Source organism: Colossoma macropomum, unplaced genomic scaffold, assembly GCF_904425465.1.
Source record: "Colossoma macropomum unplaced genomic scaffold, Colossoma_macropomum, whole genome shotgun sequence".
Taxonomy (NCBI): Eukaryota; Metazoa; Chordata; class Actinopteri; order Characiformes; family Serrasalmidae; genus Colossoma; species Colossoma macropomum.
Window position 1 is genome coordinate 1,283,705 of NW_023494790.1, and position 19,578 is coordinate 1,303,282.

The 19,578-nt window shown below is 40.8% G+C and overlaps 1 protein-coding gene across 2 annotated transcripts in view; it reads left to right on the plus strand.

Annotated features, from left to right (window-relative positions):
• The first annotated feature begins 1,021 nt into the window (after positions 1 to 1,021).
• fam53b (family with sequence similarity 53 member B) overlaps positions 1,022 to 19,578 on the plus strand; it is a 54,511-nt gene continuing 35,954 nt past the window's right edge. The window contains exons 1-2 of one of the 2 annotated variants that reach the window (XM_036571871.1): positions 1,022 to 1,216; positions 1,590 to 1,675. The gene's annotated coding sequence lies outside the window, so the exon portion shown is untranslated. The remainder of the gene's footprint in view (positions 1,217 to 1,589; positions 1,676 to 19,578) is intronic. The other variant, XM_036571870.1, reaches the window with a different exon arrangement.

The window sequence follows — 19,578 nt, forward strand, 5'->3', positions numbered from 1 at the left end:
AGGAAGTCGAGTGATGTCATCAGTGTGACTTTTATTTCAAAATAAGAGTTTTTTTGTTACGCAGTAACACCAGTGACACGACTCCTGGGGAACTTTCATTATATATTTTATGATATTTATTTGGTATTTGTTTTCTGTATGTCATTTAATATATATATTTATAGTCATGTATAGATTATTGTAGTTAAAATTGCAGAAAAACTTTTTTCTTCAAAATATGGCCTCAGCCTTCACACATGACTGTGGGGACGAGCTCTTCTGTGGTGTTTGAATTCTATATGATTGATTTAAAAACCAATATATGCTAAATTGAGGCTCAAGAAGGTGTAATTGTTAAAATAACTTATTGTTTTATTTTAAAATATAAATAAATTGTAACCCTAACATGTTTTTATAGTGTAATATATCTGTAAACGCTAGGGACACAAAAGTGGACGTTTCTCTAGAATGACCCATAAATTCACTGATGAAGATATGCAATTACACAGACGTGGGTGTGGAAAGGTCCTGTGTGATGGCATTTTTATGGCAAATTTCATCTTATATTGATCAATCTGACCTATTATCATGATCCAGGTCATTATAAAGTGCTCATAAGTAAAGGGTCGTAAAGCAGTAAGAGAGCATGGCGGCTTTTGGGGGGAATTTCTTTCTAGAAATAGACAAACACAAAACGAGTAAGAAAATTTACGAGGAAAACAAAAACCTAAGTGTTCAATGAGCCCCGTAACCCACAGATAGGTTCGGTAAGTGTGCCAACTCTTCAGCAACCACTCGGAAAGAGGGGCGTGGATAAGTTTGGGCCACTTGTGAACAAAGATAAAGTAAGTAAATGAACGTTTAGTCTACTTTCTTGCACACTTTAGAACTATTTTATACCTTGTAGACACTTGGTGTTGAATTGTGGGACATATTAGTGCCCATGAGCTACTTCTGCTGACCCGCCCCCCCCCCTACGGTGCGGTGAAATGGTTTGGCCCAGCGCGTAGTGCGCAATGTGCGCTGAGTGTTTAGCGTTCACTCACTTAACGCTGCTCGCAGAGAAGGGGAGCCAGTGAGAGGCTGCAGGAGGGAGAGAAAGAGAGAGAAACAAGGAGAAACACACCAACACCGACCCCGTGTAGCCCCGCAGCAGAACACACGGGGCGGGGAGAAAGCGAGAAAACATGCAGCAGCAAAACTGACCTCCTACTTTTTTGAAGGACCTGACAAAAAAGTTAGTTTCTCCGCTTTTTGTTGAACTTTATTTACCTGTTTTGTCTGTTGGTGCGGCCCTTCGCCTCTCGTGAGTAACGTCTGCTTCACTCTCGGCTCATTTGCGGATGGATTAATGTTCAAACTTTACCCTGTTTTCCTTCAAGTTTGCCTTCTTGTCCGAATTTCCCGTTCCACCTTAAATGGTGCAGCAGTTCCTATGTAACCGCTACAACACGAGCGCAGCAGTTACAATGCAACTGGTGCGCCTTTTAAGGTGGAACGGCGAGTTCGAGTCAGAGGCTGGCGTTTGAGAGGCCAGATTGACCCTCATGCTTTTCCTTTCTGCTCTAATAACTTCACCACTTCTTTCCTGCCTCTCTGACTCCATCTAGCACTAGCAGCAGGCTAAGGAAACGGCGATGTAAGTGCCCCCCCCCCTCTGGTGGATGAGAAACCCTCAAGCCTTCCAGCTAGCGAGGTTAGCTATTGTTTGCCAAGGCTTGTTTTTATTATGACCCACCTGTGTTTACAGTAGCTAACGACCCACGAACTACTTCACATGTGTAATAGCTCGACCTCTGCTCTCAGCCTCGCTGTTAAGTACCTCCTTAACAGTTTTAATCGACTGCTAAGCTGACTTTGTTAGCAGCCAGAACATGAGGAGCTAGAAAAGTTGGAGGGGAACTCCACCGACTTTTCGGAAATTCTGCATAGTTAAATGGTTAAAGTGTAAACAGAGTCGTTCAGAGTGGTTTGGTGTGAAAAACTCAGTTCTAGAGAAACTTACCGAGTCAGAACTGGTGGTGATAGGAACCAGACGTCCACCTCTAAAAGCTCCCTCACAGAAAGTTCCTACATGAAATGGTTATGAATTCACTGCCTGATGTCTTTACAAGAGTTCTGCTTAAAAAGTATGTGTTTTGAAACCTGTTTATGGTGCTGAGGTTCATGCAGGGCGTTGTGAGGCAAAATAGTCCCCAAAGAAAACTTTCCACTATTTTATCATCAACCGAAGACACAGTAGGTTCACTATAATTTTGGATAGCAGATAAAATGGCTATATCTGTGTTGTAGTCATGGCGACCCCTGGTTCCTATCACCACCACTGTGAAGAAATCTGAACCATTTCACACCAAACCGCTCTGAATGACTTTAAAGCTCAATGATTTGATTATGCAGACATTTTAAAAAGTTGGTGGAAGTCCCCTTTCACTTGCAGCCACATTACAAACCAGCTCAGCCATCTGACTTCATGTTACTGGCTGAGATGGCTTGTTTTTCAGCTTCAGTGGCTTTCATGTTTCTATAGGTGCTTCTGTTGGCTGAGCCGATGTCAATGAGGAACAGTGCATCCACATACAGGAGTTTCACATGTAGGAGTAACGTTGGGCTACAGACGGGAGTTTTAAAGGGTTTTTAATATCATCTTAAGCGGATTAGTGGCTGTTTACTCCAGAAAGGAGTGAAGATGTTTTAAGAACATGGGAACATGTTCAGCAGGTCCTGGAACCTTTCAGTTCTTTCAGTTATTCAGAGCTACAACTCTTCGCCCCACTTACACTCATGTTTGGCCAGGAACCATGAACGAATGCCAGTAATGATTAGTTATTAAATCCTCTTTCAGTTTTGACTCAGTGTTAAAGAGTGTGAGCTGTTCTGTGCCATTGCATCATGGATTGTGTGGTGATTGTTGCCACTTTGTGCTTGTTGTTTGAGTTTTTCACCTATTTTGGTGACCAGGCGTTCCTTCAGACTGTTCTCGAGATGACCATAAGCCGCATGGTGGCTAAAAAGGCAGAATTATCTTTGTTCATGACCGTGTTGGTATAAATAACTGGGATATTACCATATAAACAGCACCATTTCTGCTCATAGCTCATAGGAGTGTCGGCTTTAAGATGTTTTAAGAAAATGCTTTGATATTTGATGGCGTGGATGATTCAGTATCATAGGATAGTATATGGGATGTACCGATACACCTGTTTTCACATTGGCGATACAGTTTTAAGCGGTTTCAAATTCAGTTTCAGCCTAAATGGTGTAGTGTCAGTATATCGAACTGTGTCGTCTTGCAATAAAATTGAAGATTAGGGTGATGGATCAGTGTGGGCTAGGGCTGAAGGATTCATCGTTTTTAATATCGGAATCGCAATTTAAAAGAGCGCAATTTAAAAATCTGCAATTTTTTAAAAATATTTTTTTTTTTTAAATCAAGTTTTAAATAGGGAAATTTGACCTAATAACGTGGAGCTTGCGAACTGCTGTGACATCACAACCACGAATAACATACCTGGCAGGCTGGTTAACTATGCTAACAGTTCAAGTCTCAAGCCAGAAAAAAAAATATATGCAGATCTTCTCAATTATTACCCACCTCAATTATAAACAACTGCAGTTTAAATCGTAATCGCAGTGTTGGTCAGAAAAATCTCAATTAGATATTTTGCCCAAATCGTTCAGCCCTAGCGTGGGCGATGATGTAAATGTAGCCGACTGATTATTTTCTGTAGAATTATCGTGATGTGATCCTTGTGATCCAGATTCAGTCACAAAGTAGCACATATGAGCACCTTATAGCTACATTTCCCTTCATGGTACATAACATTAAAATCACGTCACGTGAAAGAGATCAGAAGATCAGTACTTTGTGTAATATTGACGCTTATTTAAGTTTGGTTTTCAGTAATATCAGTTATTGATCTGAGGCCTTCGACCGTAAACAGTTACTAGGCTCTGCTTGAATGAAAACAAAACAATGTGAGGAAGCTCTAAAAACAGAATTTCACAAACGTCACACTATGGACTGATACGCTGGTGTAATGTTTAGATTAGGGGTTATACAGGATCGTCACAGTCTTTGCTTAATCGCCTGATTGCAGCTGTTTAAACTGATGGCTGTCGTTTTCCACTTTCGTTGGTTTCACAGTCATATTATGTCGTAACAAACAGAATTGGGCGCGTCAAATAAATGAAAATAAAAGAAAGAATTTAATACTTTAAGGTTTAATTAACAAAGTTTCTAACTCATAACTTGGTGCTATGACACCTTTAAGGCCTCAGCAGACTTCTTGTGGAGACGATGTTCGTCTGGCTTCAGTAACAATGTGACATAATTGCGGAGAAAACAAACAACCGCAGACATCGCGCAGAGGCTTCGTTTGCCGTGTCTCGCACATGGCAGCTGGGCGAACGAAGCCTCTGTGCGACGTCTGCGGTTGTTTGTTTTCTCCGCAATTATGTCACGTTGTTCCTGAAGCCAGACGAACATCGTCTCCACAAGAAGTCTGCTGAGGCCTTAAAGGTCCGTGGACGAAGACGCTATGCGACAGAGCCTCTGATTGGTCAGTAAAAAAGAGGCGTGCCATTAAACAAAGATGGACAACTTCAGCTTCAGCAGACACTAATATCTCACTGTGAAACGCATATTTGTTAAATAAACAATGAGCATCTCCTAAATGTCAGATGGTAAGTCTCTTATTCGGTAGTACTGACTAGTACTGAGCACCACAACATACAGGGTATCTTATATTCAGGTTCACAGGGGGACGAGGCTGAAGTTGGCTTTCTGTTCATCAGCTTCTTGTTCTAATTTTCCCGTTCCACCTTAAATGATGGCAGCATTCTGGACCCAAACGCCGCCATAGCTAGAACTGTGATAGAATTGTTTTCCGGCAGCCATGAAACTTAGCATAAAATGTCATAGCGCCACCTGTGGAGCATCCGCGACACGAAACCGCAGGAAGTATGCGAGCTTGTAAGCTGGCGAAGGCGCTTTCGGCTTCACACAACCCTCGAGAATTTCATTCAGCATGAAGTACGCTGAGGCCTTTAGAGGGCAGCAGTGAGTAGTATTAGTCTATTTGTTAGCAATGTAGCTAATTCTAACGGCTTTATCATGCGTCATTGGGTCACTGATACACACCAATCAGGCATAACATTCTGACCACCTCCTTATTTCTACACTCATTGTCCATTTTATCAGCTCCACTTACTGTATAGGTGCACTTTGTAGTTCTACAGTTACAGACTGTAGTCCATCTGTTTCTCTGATACTTTGTTAGCCCCCTTTTACCCTGTTCTTCAGTGGTCAGGACCCCCATGGACCCTCACAGAGCAGGTACTATTTGGGTGGTGGATCATTCTCAGCACTGCAGTAACACTGACGTGGTGGTGGTGTGTTAGTGTGTTGCAGCTGTTGGTGCCGCAGTGCTGCTGGAGTTTTTAAACACCTCAGTGACACTGCTGGACTGAGAATAGTCCACCAACCAATAATATCCAGCCAACAGCGTCCTGTGGGCAGCGTCCTCTGACCACTGATGAAGGACTAGAGGATGACCAACACAAACTGTGCAGCAGCAGATGAGCTATCATCTCTGACTTTACATCTACAAGGTGGACTGACAAGGTAGGAGTGTCTAATAGAGTGGACAGTGAGTGGACACAGGGTTTAAAAACTCCAGCAGCACTGCTGTGTCTGATCCACTCGTACCAGCACAACACACACTAACACACCACCACCACGTCAGTGTTACTGCAGTGCTGTTGTAACAAGCTTGACATCGTAACAATAGAACAACCTTTTTTGGTGCTGTATAGAACCCCTTTTCATATAGAACCATGTACAACACATCCATCAATCAAACTTTGTCAGTTGGTTGCCGTTGTTATTCACAGTACATGGATGTCTTGAGATCACGAGATAATTAACTCATTATCTCAAGATAACAACTTTGTTGTATTACAATTACAAGATAATTAACTCATGGTCTCAAGATAACAACTTTATCTTGAGGTCACAAGATATTTAACAAGATAAGAACGTTGTAATCTTGAGATCACAAGATAATTAACTCATGGTCTCAAGATAAGTGTTTTCCTGAGATGATAAGATATGTAACTCATTATCTCAGGATAACAACTTTATCTTGAGGTCACAAGTTAGTTAAGTCATGATCTCAGAATAACAATCCAGAAAATTATAACTACCTTGTGGCCTCTCCAGACTGCCGTAGACATCTGATGGGATCACTAAAACTTTTAAAAATTATTATTAAAAAACTACAAATACAGTGACGTTCAACATTCCACACACTGTGCTGCTCTAAATCCAGTTAAACAGGACTAATTAGGCTCTTTTAACAGAACGTGCAGTGTTTCATTGTTCTTTAAGTTCTGAAGGTGTTTGATACGCTCAGAAAACATTCATCACAATAACAATACATATCGTTGTATTACTCAGCTCTGTCTGTAACTTAAAAGCAGCTCTTATGTTTTGAAAATTCTCTTATTACATGTTTATTATCATTCAGAAACAGCCCAGATGAAACTTTGGTTCACTGATATTGAGCAACACAGGCTGCTCCTTTAGATGAGCTAAACCTGCACACTCAAAGAACCCTTTACATGATTGAAGGAAAAAGGGTTCTTCAGATTGGTGGAGAACATGCTGTAGATGGTGATATATAGAACCCTTTTGAGAAGAGTTCTATATTGCACCAAAAAGGGTTCTGCTATTGTTATGATATGAGTAACAATAGAAGAACCCTTTTTTGGTGCTAAAAAGAAAAATCTGAAGAACCCTTTCACCTTTCTTTGAGTGTTCATGGTTCTATATAGAACCGTTTTCTTCACTAAAGAACCAAAAACAGTGAGAGAGTATTTCTCTGTTTTGAGTGTTACGCTCTTAAAATGGTGCTTCAGTGGTTCTTTAGAGAATAAAATGGTTCTATATAGAACCATGAACACTTGGCATCATGAAACGTTCTTCAGGTTGAATAAAAATGTGCATACATGTGCTGTAGACGGTTCTATATAGAACCTTTTTGAAAAGGGTTCTAGGTAGCATCCAAAAGGGTTGTTAACACCATGACAATATAAGAACGCTTTTGGGTGCTATATAGAACCATCTACAGCACATTCTCCATCAATCTGAAGAGCGCTTTCATGATGCAACAAACACTTTAGTCATGTGAAGGGTTTTTTGAGTATACAGAACCATTTTCTTTACTAAAGAACCCTTAAAGAACCATGTTTTCTAAGTGTGTAGCTAGTTACAGCTGCGCTGTCTCTGACCTCTCAGTCACATCCTTAACAGTGTGTTTGTATTAATGCACTGTTTTATAGTAGTAGAGTATAATATGTTGTTCTTATGTTATATATATATAAGCTTTACATAAAAACGATTGACCTCTCAGCCCTACATTGTCCCTCCAACTCACTCTAGTATTGCATTCAGTCAGACACTGTGAGTAAATGGTCAGCATATGTTAAAATGCCCTAAAACTCACAGCTGTTGTGTCATTAATATCAAATGCTGCTGATATTATTCAATGTTCAGCCTTTTTCTTGTTGCAATGTCGAGTCATCGCTTTTGTCGAAGGATGTTGTGCAAAACTGTGGGCAGGCTCCACGTAGGCCTCAACTACATGGTTCCTGTTGTGGCTTTATGAAGGACAGCTGTTCTAAAGTTACCTCATATTGAAATCACTGTGGAAGAGTTCTGTTCCAGTTCGTGTTCCTCATTGGCGCTGATTGAACACGCCAAGTCTTCACGCTGTCATATTCTGCCAAACCGGCCAGAGAGTTGCTCTTTGCTTCCAGAATGCCTTTAGCTGAACAGGATGGCACCCAAAGCTTCGTCTGTTCAGGCCATAAAGACTTCGCACAAAACTACACTCTCAGAAATAAAGGTGCTAAACTGTCTCTGGGTCAGTTCCCCTCTTGTCACTGGGGTGGAACCCTCAAGGGTCCATCTCAGTCCCTTCAGTCAGGGAACATAACTGAACCATAATCCACTGAAATGATATGTTCTAAGCTGTACTGACTCCACACACCCCGTCTCGTCTCCAGGCTTTTATTTTACTGTTCTGTTTAAAACATTCGGTTATGAAAAGGTACAAATACGAACTTTTCACCTGGAGAAACTTATTTAAGGTTCACAATCAGACCTTAAAACCACTGTTGGAGCTTTGAGGGAACATTTACACTGTTTGTACCTCGATGAACGAAGAATGTACCTGAACAGAACCTTTATTTCTGACAGTGTTGCACCATCCATTTTGTGAGATACCCCAAGTCAGGCATCACGCGGCTCCGGAACCACATGCGGCTCTTTACTGCCCTGTTGTGGCTCCACAGCTGAATCAGATTTGTAGGTAAAAATAAAATAATCCTCCTTTACAGTAAAATAAAGCTCTGCTGATCGTTCAACACAGTTTAACAGTAAATGGTCTTAAACTCTGGAGTTAATGTAGAACTGCTGATTCACCCTTTAACCCTGAAGATCAGCGCAGACTGCTGGTCACCATAGCAACACAGACAACAGTCTCGCCTAGCTAGCAGCTAACGAAACGGCAAAGAGAGAGATTTAAGATGAACATTGATAATTTGGAGAGGAATGGACTTATTAGTGTTTATAATCACTCCAGCTGGTTTCCTGATACGTTTAATCTGCAATGAGAAACTGACACACTAAAAAGTCGCGTCTCATTCTAAACTTTCTTGCTCGAATTTTTACATTCCACCTTAAATGGTGCGGCAGTTACATTCTGGCATCTCAGGCACCATTTAAGATGGAACGGGACAATTCGAACAAGAAGCTGGCGAATGAGAAGCGACTTCAGCCTCGTAAAAAGTCAAACGTTAAGAGACATTTTACAAGAAACTGTTCACTTTTGAGGAAAAGTTTCCTGCTGGAGATGTGAGAAAAGCAGCTATAGCTGAGCTAAAGATTAAAGGCAGAGCAAAGTAAGTCTGTGTTTTTCGTTTATATTATATTTTTAGCTTGTGCTAGCACTACTGACACAGATTTACAGCTGAGATGGTAAAATGGACATAAAATGTTGTGGTTTGATTTCTGTTGAAAGCTCAAAATGGCTCTTCTGAACATTTGGGCTGCGATCCCCACTGCATGGCATCAGTTTGTTGTTGTTTTTGTTGACGATGGAGCGTGACGCTGTCGAGGATATTGCATTAGACTCCCCCCCCCCACCCCCACAGGCCAAACCGCTGATTGCTCTTGTTCGAGCGCAGGGGAGCCCCCCCCACGCGGGCGTGCTTGCCAGACTCTCTTCCTTTTCGCAGGGCTTTTTGGACAGAGACTTTTGGGAATGTTTGTGGTGGTTAGTTGGGCGTAACTGGGTAATAGGCCTAATTTCTTAAGAGCTCGGAGCGCACAGACCAGGTTTGGCATCGCGTAACCGCTGTTTATTTGGAATACAAGCTAATAGCGTTTTCCCCCGCTGACACGAGGCCAGTTGACCTCTACGTGGATGTTTAGCTTAACTTTTTTCCCGTATTGTTTGAAGGAGCTGACTCCGTCTGAGGCCGTGATTCATCCAGTCACGGCGTCCAGCTCTGAAATGTCTCCCTCTCGACGGGGAAGTTATTTTAAGCCCTGCCTGTTTTTGAAAATTACTCTCGAAAACATTTCAGGTTGAATATTTTAAAACTTGGGCCACCTTTTTCACTAAACTGTTAGTAGTCTTGTAAGTGAGTGAGAGATTCTGGTTTAATTGAGCTCTTCTGCAGAGGGATATTCCACCAAATTTTCAAAATTTCTGCATAATTCATTCATAGAGACGCAGTCATTCAGAGAGGTTTGTTGTGAAGCAGTTTACTGTTGACAAACTGGACTGACTCAGATTTCTTCACAGTGGCATTGATGGGAACCAGGGGTCACAGTGTTCACAGCTCAAGTATAAATGTAAACATGCAAATGTTTATTTGCGATCCAAATCATGAATGAACCTACACTGGAAAAATGGTTTCTTTGTGGGCTACTTTGCCTCACAACACCCTGCATCAACACTCCACCGTGAATGGATATGAAAAATTGTTTTAGTCTAAGGGTTCCTCTCCAAACTAACTACTCGGGCATCAGTCAATGCATCTATGTACCAACTTTTAACTCCAAGTTAAACCTTTTGGACGTCTGGTTCATAATCAGCAATTCCACTTTAAATAACACTTAACGTTGTTTACATCCTAATGATTTTAATTAGGCAGAAATTTTGAAAAATCAGTGGAGTTCCCCTTGAGGCTCTGGACAGGACGTGAGGGTTAAAGTGACGAGTCTTTCCTCTAGATTGAATCTGTTCTAAAACTTGGACTTCCTTGTAGTTCGTTCATTCATTATTATTCTTGTAAGTCAGAAACATGTTTGGGGTTCATTTTTAGTATTTGAATAAAAGCCAGGGTGCTTATTGATTATGATGCTTCATAATCAGAGTATTGATCTAGGATCAGCCTCTATCCCGGTCTAATAATCGTGTTTACCGGGATCTAAGGAGCTGACTTTATCTATTGATCTAGCAAGTAACCAAGAACTCGAACGTTGGCCGACAGGGTTGTGCAGAGCCGAGCGCTCGGTATTCCTCATTGTGTGCCCCTGTTTAAGCCCCACCCCCCACATTCTGTATTGTACAGATTAAAATGCGGCGAGCGGCCCAGACAAAGTAAGTTATCAGACGTTCACACATGGTTGAGCCTGGTCCTATTAAGTTTCTGATCTACTGTAAAGGCCTTTGTACTGTGGATGCTTTCGGAGGCCTCGTGCTTCTGCACATGGCTCCATTGTTTTATAGTGGTCGTTTTGGCATTAACTGGGTCACTTAATCTGGGTTGTTCTGCCGTCCCACCTACAATGGAAGTTCCTATATTGGGTCACACGGTCCACAAAGATAGTTTTATTGCCTCATTGGCTGTGAGGTTAATGATCCACGGCCACGAGAGGAGCTACTTCTGCTTTTTCCTCTGCACGTTCAGGAGCCCAGCGCTGACGTCGCTTTCAGAGCGCAAACATGAGAGAAGTGGAAGTGTCGCTTTGGGTGTGTTCACAAATGTACAAAATGTCTCATCAGTGTGGAACTGACTGCGTGAAGGGGAACTCCACCAATTTTTCTAAATTTTTATATAATTATGTGGTTTATAATAACCAAAGTCGTCCAGAGCTGTTCACAGTGGTGGTGATAGGAACCAGACGTCCACCTCTAAAAGCTCCCTCACTAAAAGTTCCTACATAATATGGTTATGTGATGTAATATAATATATGATCAGCTGTTGATGTCTGAGACATGTTCGTGCACGTAAGGAAAACTTTTGGCCTTAAATGCCATTTTTTAATCACTTCACAGTGGAGAGATACATGCAGTAGTTTACCTTCATCAACATTACATATAAAAACTCAAAAAATGTGTATGTTCACTGTAAAAAAAAAATGAAAAGGCTGTATTTGTGTACATCACGACCCCTGGTTCCTATCACCACCACTGTAAAGACCATTTCACATCGGATCCCTTCGAATTGTGCAGAAATTTTGAAAGATTGGTGGCATTCCCCTTCAAAAGACACCAGATGCATGCACAAACTGGTTGCTTTTATCAGCCCAATCAATGTTTGGTCTTATTAAGTCCGTCTTGTTTAACATTTTTAAAGCTTTTGAGGTAACTGGGGGCTAAAAGGTGGACGAAAGCAGAGCCGAATGATCTCGTAATCTCAGGCCTGCAGAGTCAGTATGACACCAATAAGACCCGACATGTAAATCGCTGCCACATTTGGAAATACTTCGTTTTCTCTCACCGTCTCAGTCGGTTTGCATAGCATGTGTGGGACATTACTCAACTCGAGAGGAGGAAACTCTGTAAACTCCCTCTGACAGCTGTTTTAGCGAAACCGTAGTAGCCGTGCTGAATTGAAGACAGATTAGTCTGATAATGCTAACACAATCAGCTGATTGCCTCTGAGGTCTCAGCCTCAGGACGTCCCGTCTTTCACGCTGCACTTTTGGCGAATTCATTCGTACAAAAACGTGATCTGTATGACGTTCGCTCTAAAAAATACGGCTCTTCAAGGGTTCTTTAGTAAAGCCGGCGGTTCTGTTCATGCTTAAATGGTTCTCTGCATGGTGTAACGGTTCTGTCAGGCTTCTAACCAAACTTTGCCTCTTTAGCGTTGGAGCTGCCAGGCTAATGTAGCTAACAAGTAATGGAAGCCTATGTGAACCAGGCTTTATGGTTTTTTAGCTTTGTGTTCATTTATATGCATAACAGTGCACTCTTAAAGACGGTTCTTCCAGGGTTCTTTAGTAAAGGGAGCGGTTCTATTTAGAACCATGAGTTCCATATACGACTTTGCATGGTGAAATGGTTCTGTATAGAAACAGCAAAAGGTTCTTCCGTTGTTACAGGTGTGAGAGAACCGTTTCACTATGCAAAGAACCATTTAAGCGTGGAATTGTTCTATATAGAACTTATGGTTCTGTTGAAATGTTCATTTTTTTGACATGGTGTTCCTGCAGTGTTGATTGATGCTGGGTGGGCCAGTCGATGCTGATCAACTAGATAGGTAAAGTAAACAGTATCAGCAGGTCGTGTAGATGGTGTAATCTATAGAAATAGCTATAGTTAATATCTGTTAATAGTGTTACAGAAATTGCTACATATAGTAGCTATAATACTATAGCTAGTTGTTATGGGAATAGCTGTTGCTAATAGCTATAATAATAATAAGGCTACTTGTTATAAAAGTAATTACTGTAGCTAATAGCTATAATAAAACTAATTGCTATCAATTTAGCTAATAGCTGTAGTAAAGCTAACTGGTTTAAATAATAGCGAATAGCTTCGATGAAGCTAATTATTGAATAGATTTGTTAAAGCTAATAGCTATAACACAGCCAATTGGTTAGAAGTAACAGGAAATAGCTAAATACACACATTGAATACATGGAAATGTGTAAAATGTACACATCATAGCTTTTTATTTCATAACCATATTACTGTGACATAACTGTACATTGGAAATAGTTCAATACTAGTGTTATTAATGTTATTAATATACGTATACGTATACATACACATTTCTTTTCACTCACCTTCGCACCTGTGTAAATGTGATGTGACGAAGGTGATTTGATGAAGCTAATTGTTGAATAAATAGTCATAGCTACTCGCTGTAGTAGAGCTAATTGGTTAGAAATAACAGCTAATAGCTATAATTAATAATAATACAACAATTGTTAAATAGTTATAGCAAATAGCTATAATAATAAAGCTCATTTCTAAGATTATAGAAATAGTTTTATTGATTTTTATAGATATATATTTGTATATACAGATATAATAATGTCATAAAACATAAAGCTAATAACCATAGAACTGGCTAGAAAAAGTAGAAGCAGTTAAAAGTAATACACATTTCTCTCTCTCTCTCTCTCTCTCTCTCTCTCTCTCTCTCTCTCTCTCTCTCTCTCTCTCTCTCTCTCTCTCAGCGTTGTGCAGATGCTTCTCATTGCCTGGTAACAATTTAACAGGCCGGCCTGTGTTCGCGCTGCGCTGCTAGTTTCCAGATGGATCTGAGTGAAGCTGTACAAAAGTAGCCTCACACTCTGTTTTCTAAAGAGTGTTTTTTTCATCCGCTTTTTATTGCCAACGTGTTTGCAGAGCTGTAGGTGCAGACCGTTTCCTCCAGGTGCAGGTATGTGGGCCGTGTGTGAACGCAGGGAGCTGTTAATTAAATGGCATGCCCCCTTCTCACCCACTCTCTCTCTCTCTCTCTCTCTCTCTCTCTCTCTCTCTCTCTCTCTCTCTCTCTCTCTCTCTCTCTCTCTCTCTCTCTGCGAAGAGAAAGAGAACAGGGAGTTCTCAGTCACTCCCTCTTTTGAGATGCACAGGCTTGCAGGGCTTTTGTGTTTATGGTAAGTGGATGGGGCAGCTGTGCGCTTATGAAACTGTGGCTGGGCGCCGGTCCCCCCCCCCTCCACGTCTCCCTCTCGCTCCTTTGCCCCGGGTATTGTGCAAGCTAAACCAGATCAGTTTGGCACATCTGCCAGCGGCTGCGTTCACACACAGAAACACACACGGACACCCTCCACGGACTCAGCGCCAGTTTGGCACAGCGGCGCTGCTGCCTTTCTTTTTCATGCATTGTTAAGACTGTAAGGTTTGACTGTTGGCTCTCATGGTTCTGTAGGTGCTGCCCCTGGATTTATGGATTTATTTGGCTTCGTTTCACAGCTGACGTTCTCGCCTAGCCTCCTAAAATGCCACGGCCGTTGCCGGCCCCCTGGGTAACTCTTCAGTTTGGTTTGGCTCGCACCACCTCAGGAGGCTACAGCTCGGAGAGGAGGCCTATGACTAATTGATTTACTGCAGCCTCCAAGGCTCTGAAACCCTCTCTATTAACAAGCCTACATGCTGAACCGAGCCTAATAGGAGGCGTCTCGTCTCGCTCGTTTGCTAAAGAGGTTTTTTATGTTTTGTTTTGTTTAGTTTTTGTTTTTTTTCTGCACTTGAGTGTGAGTACGGACTCTGTGTTGGAGATGATATCCACTCTATGACTGAATTCAAAGGGAAAGTTCAGCAAAAAATACAAACATGCGAAACATTCCACAGGTGTATTCGCGAAATATTCGGTGTCCGAAGTTTTCTTCTTCAGTTTTCCACTGGAGCTACGATCTGAAACCAGCAGTATATTATGAACAAACGTCGGAGTACGTCGTTTGAGCCAGAAAGACACGGTGGTTTGAGTTAGTTCGGTTCATGGTTGGCGGTGGTTTGTTGTCATTTAGGTCTTTCATCGCTTGAAGTGCATTGCTGACTTAATATAGCTAACAAGTAGTTACGAGTGTATAGATTTACAAAATTCATAATTCAGTTCAGAAAGATGCAGTGGTGTCTCAATTTAATGCATTTACAATACAGGAAAAATAAGGGAAACTGAAACAGTGCATTATGTACACACACATATACATACATACATACACACTCACACACACACACACACACACACACACATATACACACACACACACACACACACACACACACACATTGCACATTGGACTTTCACCATTATCAAGCACTCTTGTTCTGCCACTGTGTTTCTCAACTGCTGTAGCAGACGTGCACTTGAGTCTCACACAAAGACGACTTACGTAAATATAAAAATATGATATTATTGCATTTCCATTTTAAGAGAAGACGTATAGCAGCTCACTCTCTTCTACTGTCCACGTTTAGCTGGAATAACAGTAGATCCCTCTCCGATTTGCTGTCTATCGCCCCCTTCAGTACTGAGTGTTTTAACCGCCACAGTGACGTAGTAACGTACGGTGAGTTTATACAGAAGGACCGAGTGTTTGCGGTGCGTTGAACGAATGCCTTGCGTGTTCCGGGCCTTACCGTTAACTGTAATGGTTTGTCCTGCCTTCCACCCAGTGACTGCTGGGATAGGCTCCAGCACCCGCTCTGTGACTCAGAAGGATAAGTGGTTTGTAGTGTGTGTGTGTGTGTGTGTGTGAGTGTGTGTGTGTGAGTGAGTGTGTGTGTGTGAGTGTGTGTGTGAGTGTGTGTGTGAGTGTGTGTGTGAGTGTGTGTGTGTGAGTGTGTGTGTGAGTGTGTGTGTGAGTGTGTGTGTGTGTGAGTGAGTGTGAGTGTGTGAGTGAGTGTGAGTGTGTGAGTGAGTGTGAGTGTGAGTGTGTGTGTGTGTGTGAGTGTGTGTGTGAGAGTGTGAGTGTGAGTGTGTGTGAGTGTGAGTGTGTGTGTGAGAGTGTGTGTGTGAGTGTGTGTGTGAGTGATGGTTTGTCCTTGGGAAGTGAGATCAGGATGGGAATGTGGGTTCGGGCTTCACGCTGGAACAGTCCAGTGTCCAGCTGTACTTGGAGCTCTGATGTGACACACAAGCCATGAGCTAACATAACATAGCACAACACACCAGTACGATACGTTACGGCAGGGCTTGGCAGTGAACCGCCATTGTGGCAGGGTCAGTCAGTCTAGGCTGGTTCAGAATAGGTGAATTAACCTTCCTTTCCTGCTTGCCTTCCTCAATTTTGGCCTTTTTGTAGCCCATGAACTTAAATATGTTTGCAGCGTGTGGATCTACATGACTACCAGGTCAAAGATCAAGAAGAGCAGATAGAAAAGGAAGTTCAACAATCCGGGCGCAGCTGTAGTTAAACAGCGCTCAGGCAGCATGGCAGTGGGAGTCGCCATAAACATGAAGCTCAAGCTCATTTAATGTAACTATATAAGCTGAATGAAGTAAATCTTTCAGCATCGTTTAGTAGCTTCATCACTTTGGCTGACGGCTCTTCACAAGCTCACTGCTTTTCCAGCTGGAAGGTATGAGGTGTGGTAAGTTGTACTGTGGCTAAGCTGGTAACAGCTGAGCTGTCAGACAATAAGTCTTTGTGTGGTAGTTAAAAACATTAGATTCACTGTCTTTTCGATGTAAACTTTAGCCATGTGTGATTTAATATGGAATTTTGGGTGAAATATAGTACAGTGCAGTTATATTGTCACTAGTTTGCTAGCAAGCTGGGCAAGCAGTGTTTTCTTAAAGGTTGTCTCCAGTGAAATGTGCCAAATACGGAGTGAAATACAGCAAACATTGATTGAAATGTGGCCAATACTTAATGAAATGGGGCAAATACTTAATGAAATGGGGTAAATACTTAGTAAAATGTGGCCAATATTTAGTGAAATGTGACCAATACTTAATGAAATATGGCAAATACTTAGTGAAATATGGCCAATACTTAATGAAATGTGGCCAATACTTAGTGAAATATGACTAATACTTAATGAAATGGGGCAAATACTTAATGAAATGGGGCAAATACCTAATGAAATGGGGCAAATACTTAATGAAATGTGGCCAATACTTAGTGAAATATGACTAATACTTAATGAAATGGGGCAAATACTTAATGAAATGGGGCAAATACCTAATGAAATGGGGCAAATACTTAATGAAATGTGGCCAATACTTAGTGAAATGTGACTAATACTTAGTGAAATGTGGCAAATACTTAATGAAATGTGGCCAATACTTAGTGAAATGTGACTAATACTTAATGAAATGTGGCCAATACTTAGTGAAATGTGACTAATACTTAATGAAATGTGACAAATACTTAATGAAATGTGGCAAATACTTAATGAAATGTGGCCAATACTTAGTGAAATATGACCGATACTTAGTGAAATGTGGCAAATACTTAATGAAATGTGGCAAATACTTAATGAAATGTGGCCAATACTTAGTGGAATATGACTAATACTTAATGAAATGGGGCAAATACTTAATGAAATGTGGCAAATACTTAATGAAATGGGGCAAATACTTAATGAAATGGGGCAAATACTTAATGAAATATGACTAATACTTAATGAAATGGGGCAAATACTTAATGAAATGTGGCAAATACTTAATGAAATGTGGCCAATGCTTAGTGAAATGTGACTAATACTTAGTGAAATGGGGCAAATACTTAATGAAATGGGGCAAATACTTAGTGAAATGTGACTAATACTTAATGAAATGTGGCCAATACTTAGTGAAATGTGACTAATACTTAGTGAAATGGGACTAATACTTAGTGAAATGTGACTAATACTTAGTGAAATGTGACTAATACTTAATGAAATGTGGCAAATACCTAATGAAATGGGGCAAATACTTAATGAAATGTGGCCAATACTTAGTGAAATATGACTAATACTTAATGAAATGGGGCAAATACTTAATGAAATGGGGCAAATACTTAATGAAATGGGGCAAATACCTAATGAAATGGGGCAAATACTTAATGAAATGTGGCCAATACTTAGTGAAATGTGACTAATACTTAGTGAAATGGGACCAATACTTAGTGAAATGTGGCAAATACTTAGTGAAATGTGACTAATACTTAGTGAAATGGGACCAATACTTAGTGAAATGTGGCAAATACTTAGTGAAATGTGGCAAATACTTAGTGAAATGGGACCAATACTTAGTGAAATGTGGCAAATACTTAGTGAAATGTGACTAATACTTAGTGAAATGGGACCAATACTTAGTGAAATGTGGCAAATACTTAGTGAAATGTGACTAATACTTAGTGAAATGGGACCAATACTTAGTGAAATGTGGCAAATACTTAGTGAAATGTGGCAAATACTTAGTGAAATGGGACCAATACTTAGTGAAATGTGGCAAATACTTAGTGAAATGTGGCAAATACTTAGTGAAATGTGACTAATACTTAATGAAATGTGGCCAATACTTAGTGAAATGTGACTAATACTTAGTGAAATGTGACTAATACTTAGTGAAATGGGACCAATACTTAGTGAAATGTGGCAAATACTTAGTGAAATGTGGCCAATACTTAGTGAAATGTGGCAAATACTTAGTGAAATGGGACCAATACTTAGTGAAATGTGGCAAATACTTAGTGAAATGTGGCAAATACTTAGTGAAATGTGACTAATACTTAATGAAATGTGGCCAATACTTAGTGAAATGTGACTAATACTTAGTGAAATGGGACCAATACTTAGTGAAATGTGGCAAATACTTAGTGAAATGTGACAAATACTTAGTGAAATGTGACTAATACTTAGTGAAATGTGACTAATACTTAATGAAATGTGGCCAATACTTAGTGAAATGTGGCCAATACTTAGTGAAATGTGGCAAATACTTAGTGAAATGTGGCAAATACTTAGTGAAATGTGACTAATACTTAGTGAAATGTGACTAATACTTAATGAAATGTGGCCAATACTTAGTGAAATGTGACTAATACTTAGTGAAATGTGACTAATACTTAGTGAAATGGGACCAATACTTAGTGAAATGTGGCAAATACTTAGTGAAATGTGACTAATACTTAATGAAATATGGCAAAAAATGAGTGAACTATGCCAAATACTGAGTAAAATGCACCAAAATGGAGTGAGCTATGCCAGTAAGTGTGTTAAATCAGTGTATGAGTCCTCTCTGGGTAAACCTGCATATGAGCTTTTGTAGCATGTAAACAAAGAATGAACCGTATGGCGCAACAGTCCCATAATGCACCACGGCGATTCCCAAGCCTTAAATCGTCACATGTATAGCTGCGCTGTGCTTTATTGTGCTTTGAGCTAACATGCTAACCACCGTGCATCAGTACAGCCAGTCACAGCGCAGTGCTGTATGCTGTGTTACACCCCAACAACTCATGGAAGCTCATAGCCTCTAAAGACTTCATGCGGTTTCTGACTCTGTATGACGCTTTATTTGGGTTTGTTTTGGCGTTTTTAGATGCGAGTGAGACTCCGGTTGCGTGAGAGTGATGAGCAGAGCTTGAGGCCGGGTCGTAGTGACTAAGGCCAAGGGGGAACCGTAATGTTGGTCTGTTTGGGCGTGTTCAGCGCAGTGTTACAGCAGCTCGCCAGAAGCTCTACAAGCTAAGAAAACACCTCAGATTTCCCTTTTTAATTCCATTTTTACTACGATGCTCGTTTTTACCGGATTGAGAATTCCCTGATGTGAAAACGTGCTTCCATGCAAACGGACGGCCACGTGGATGTTCAGCAGAACTCTGTTCTTCATTGAATATAACCCTGATTC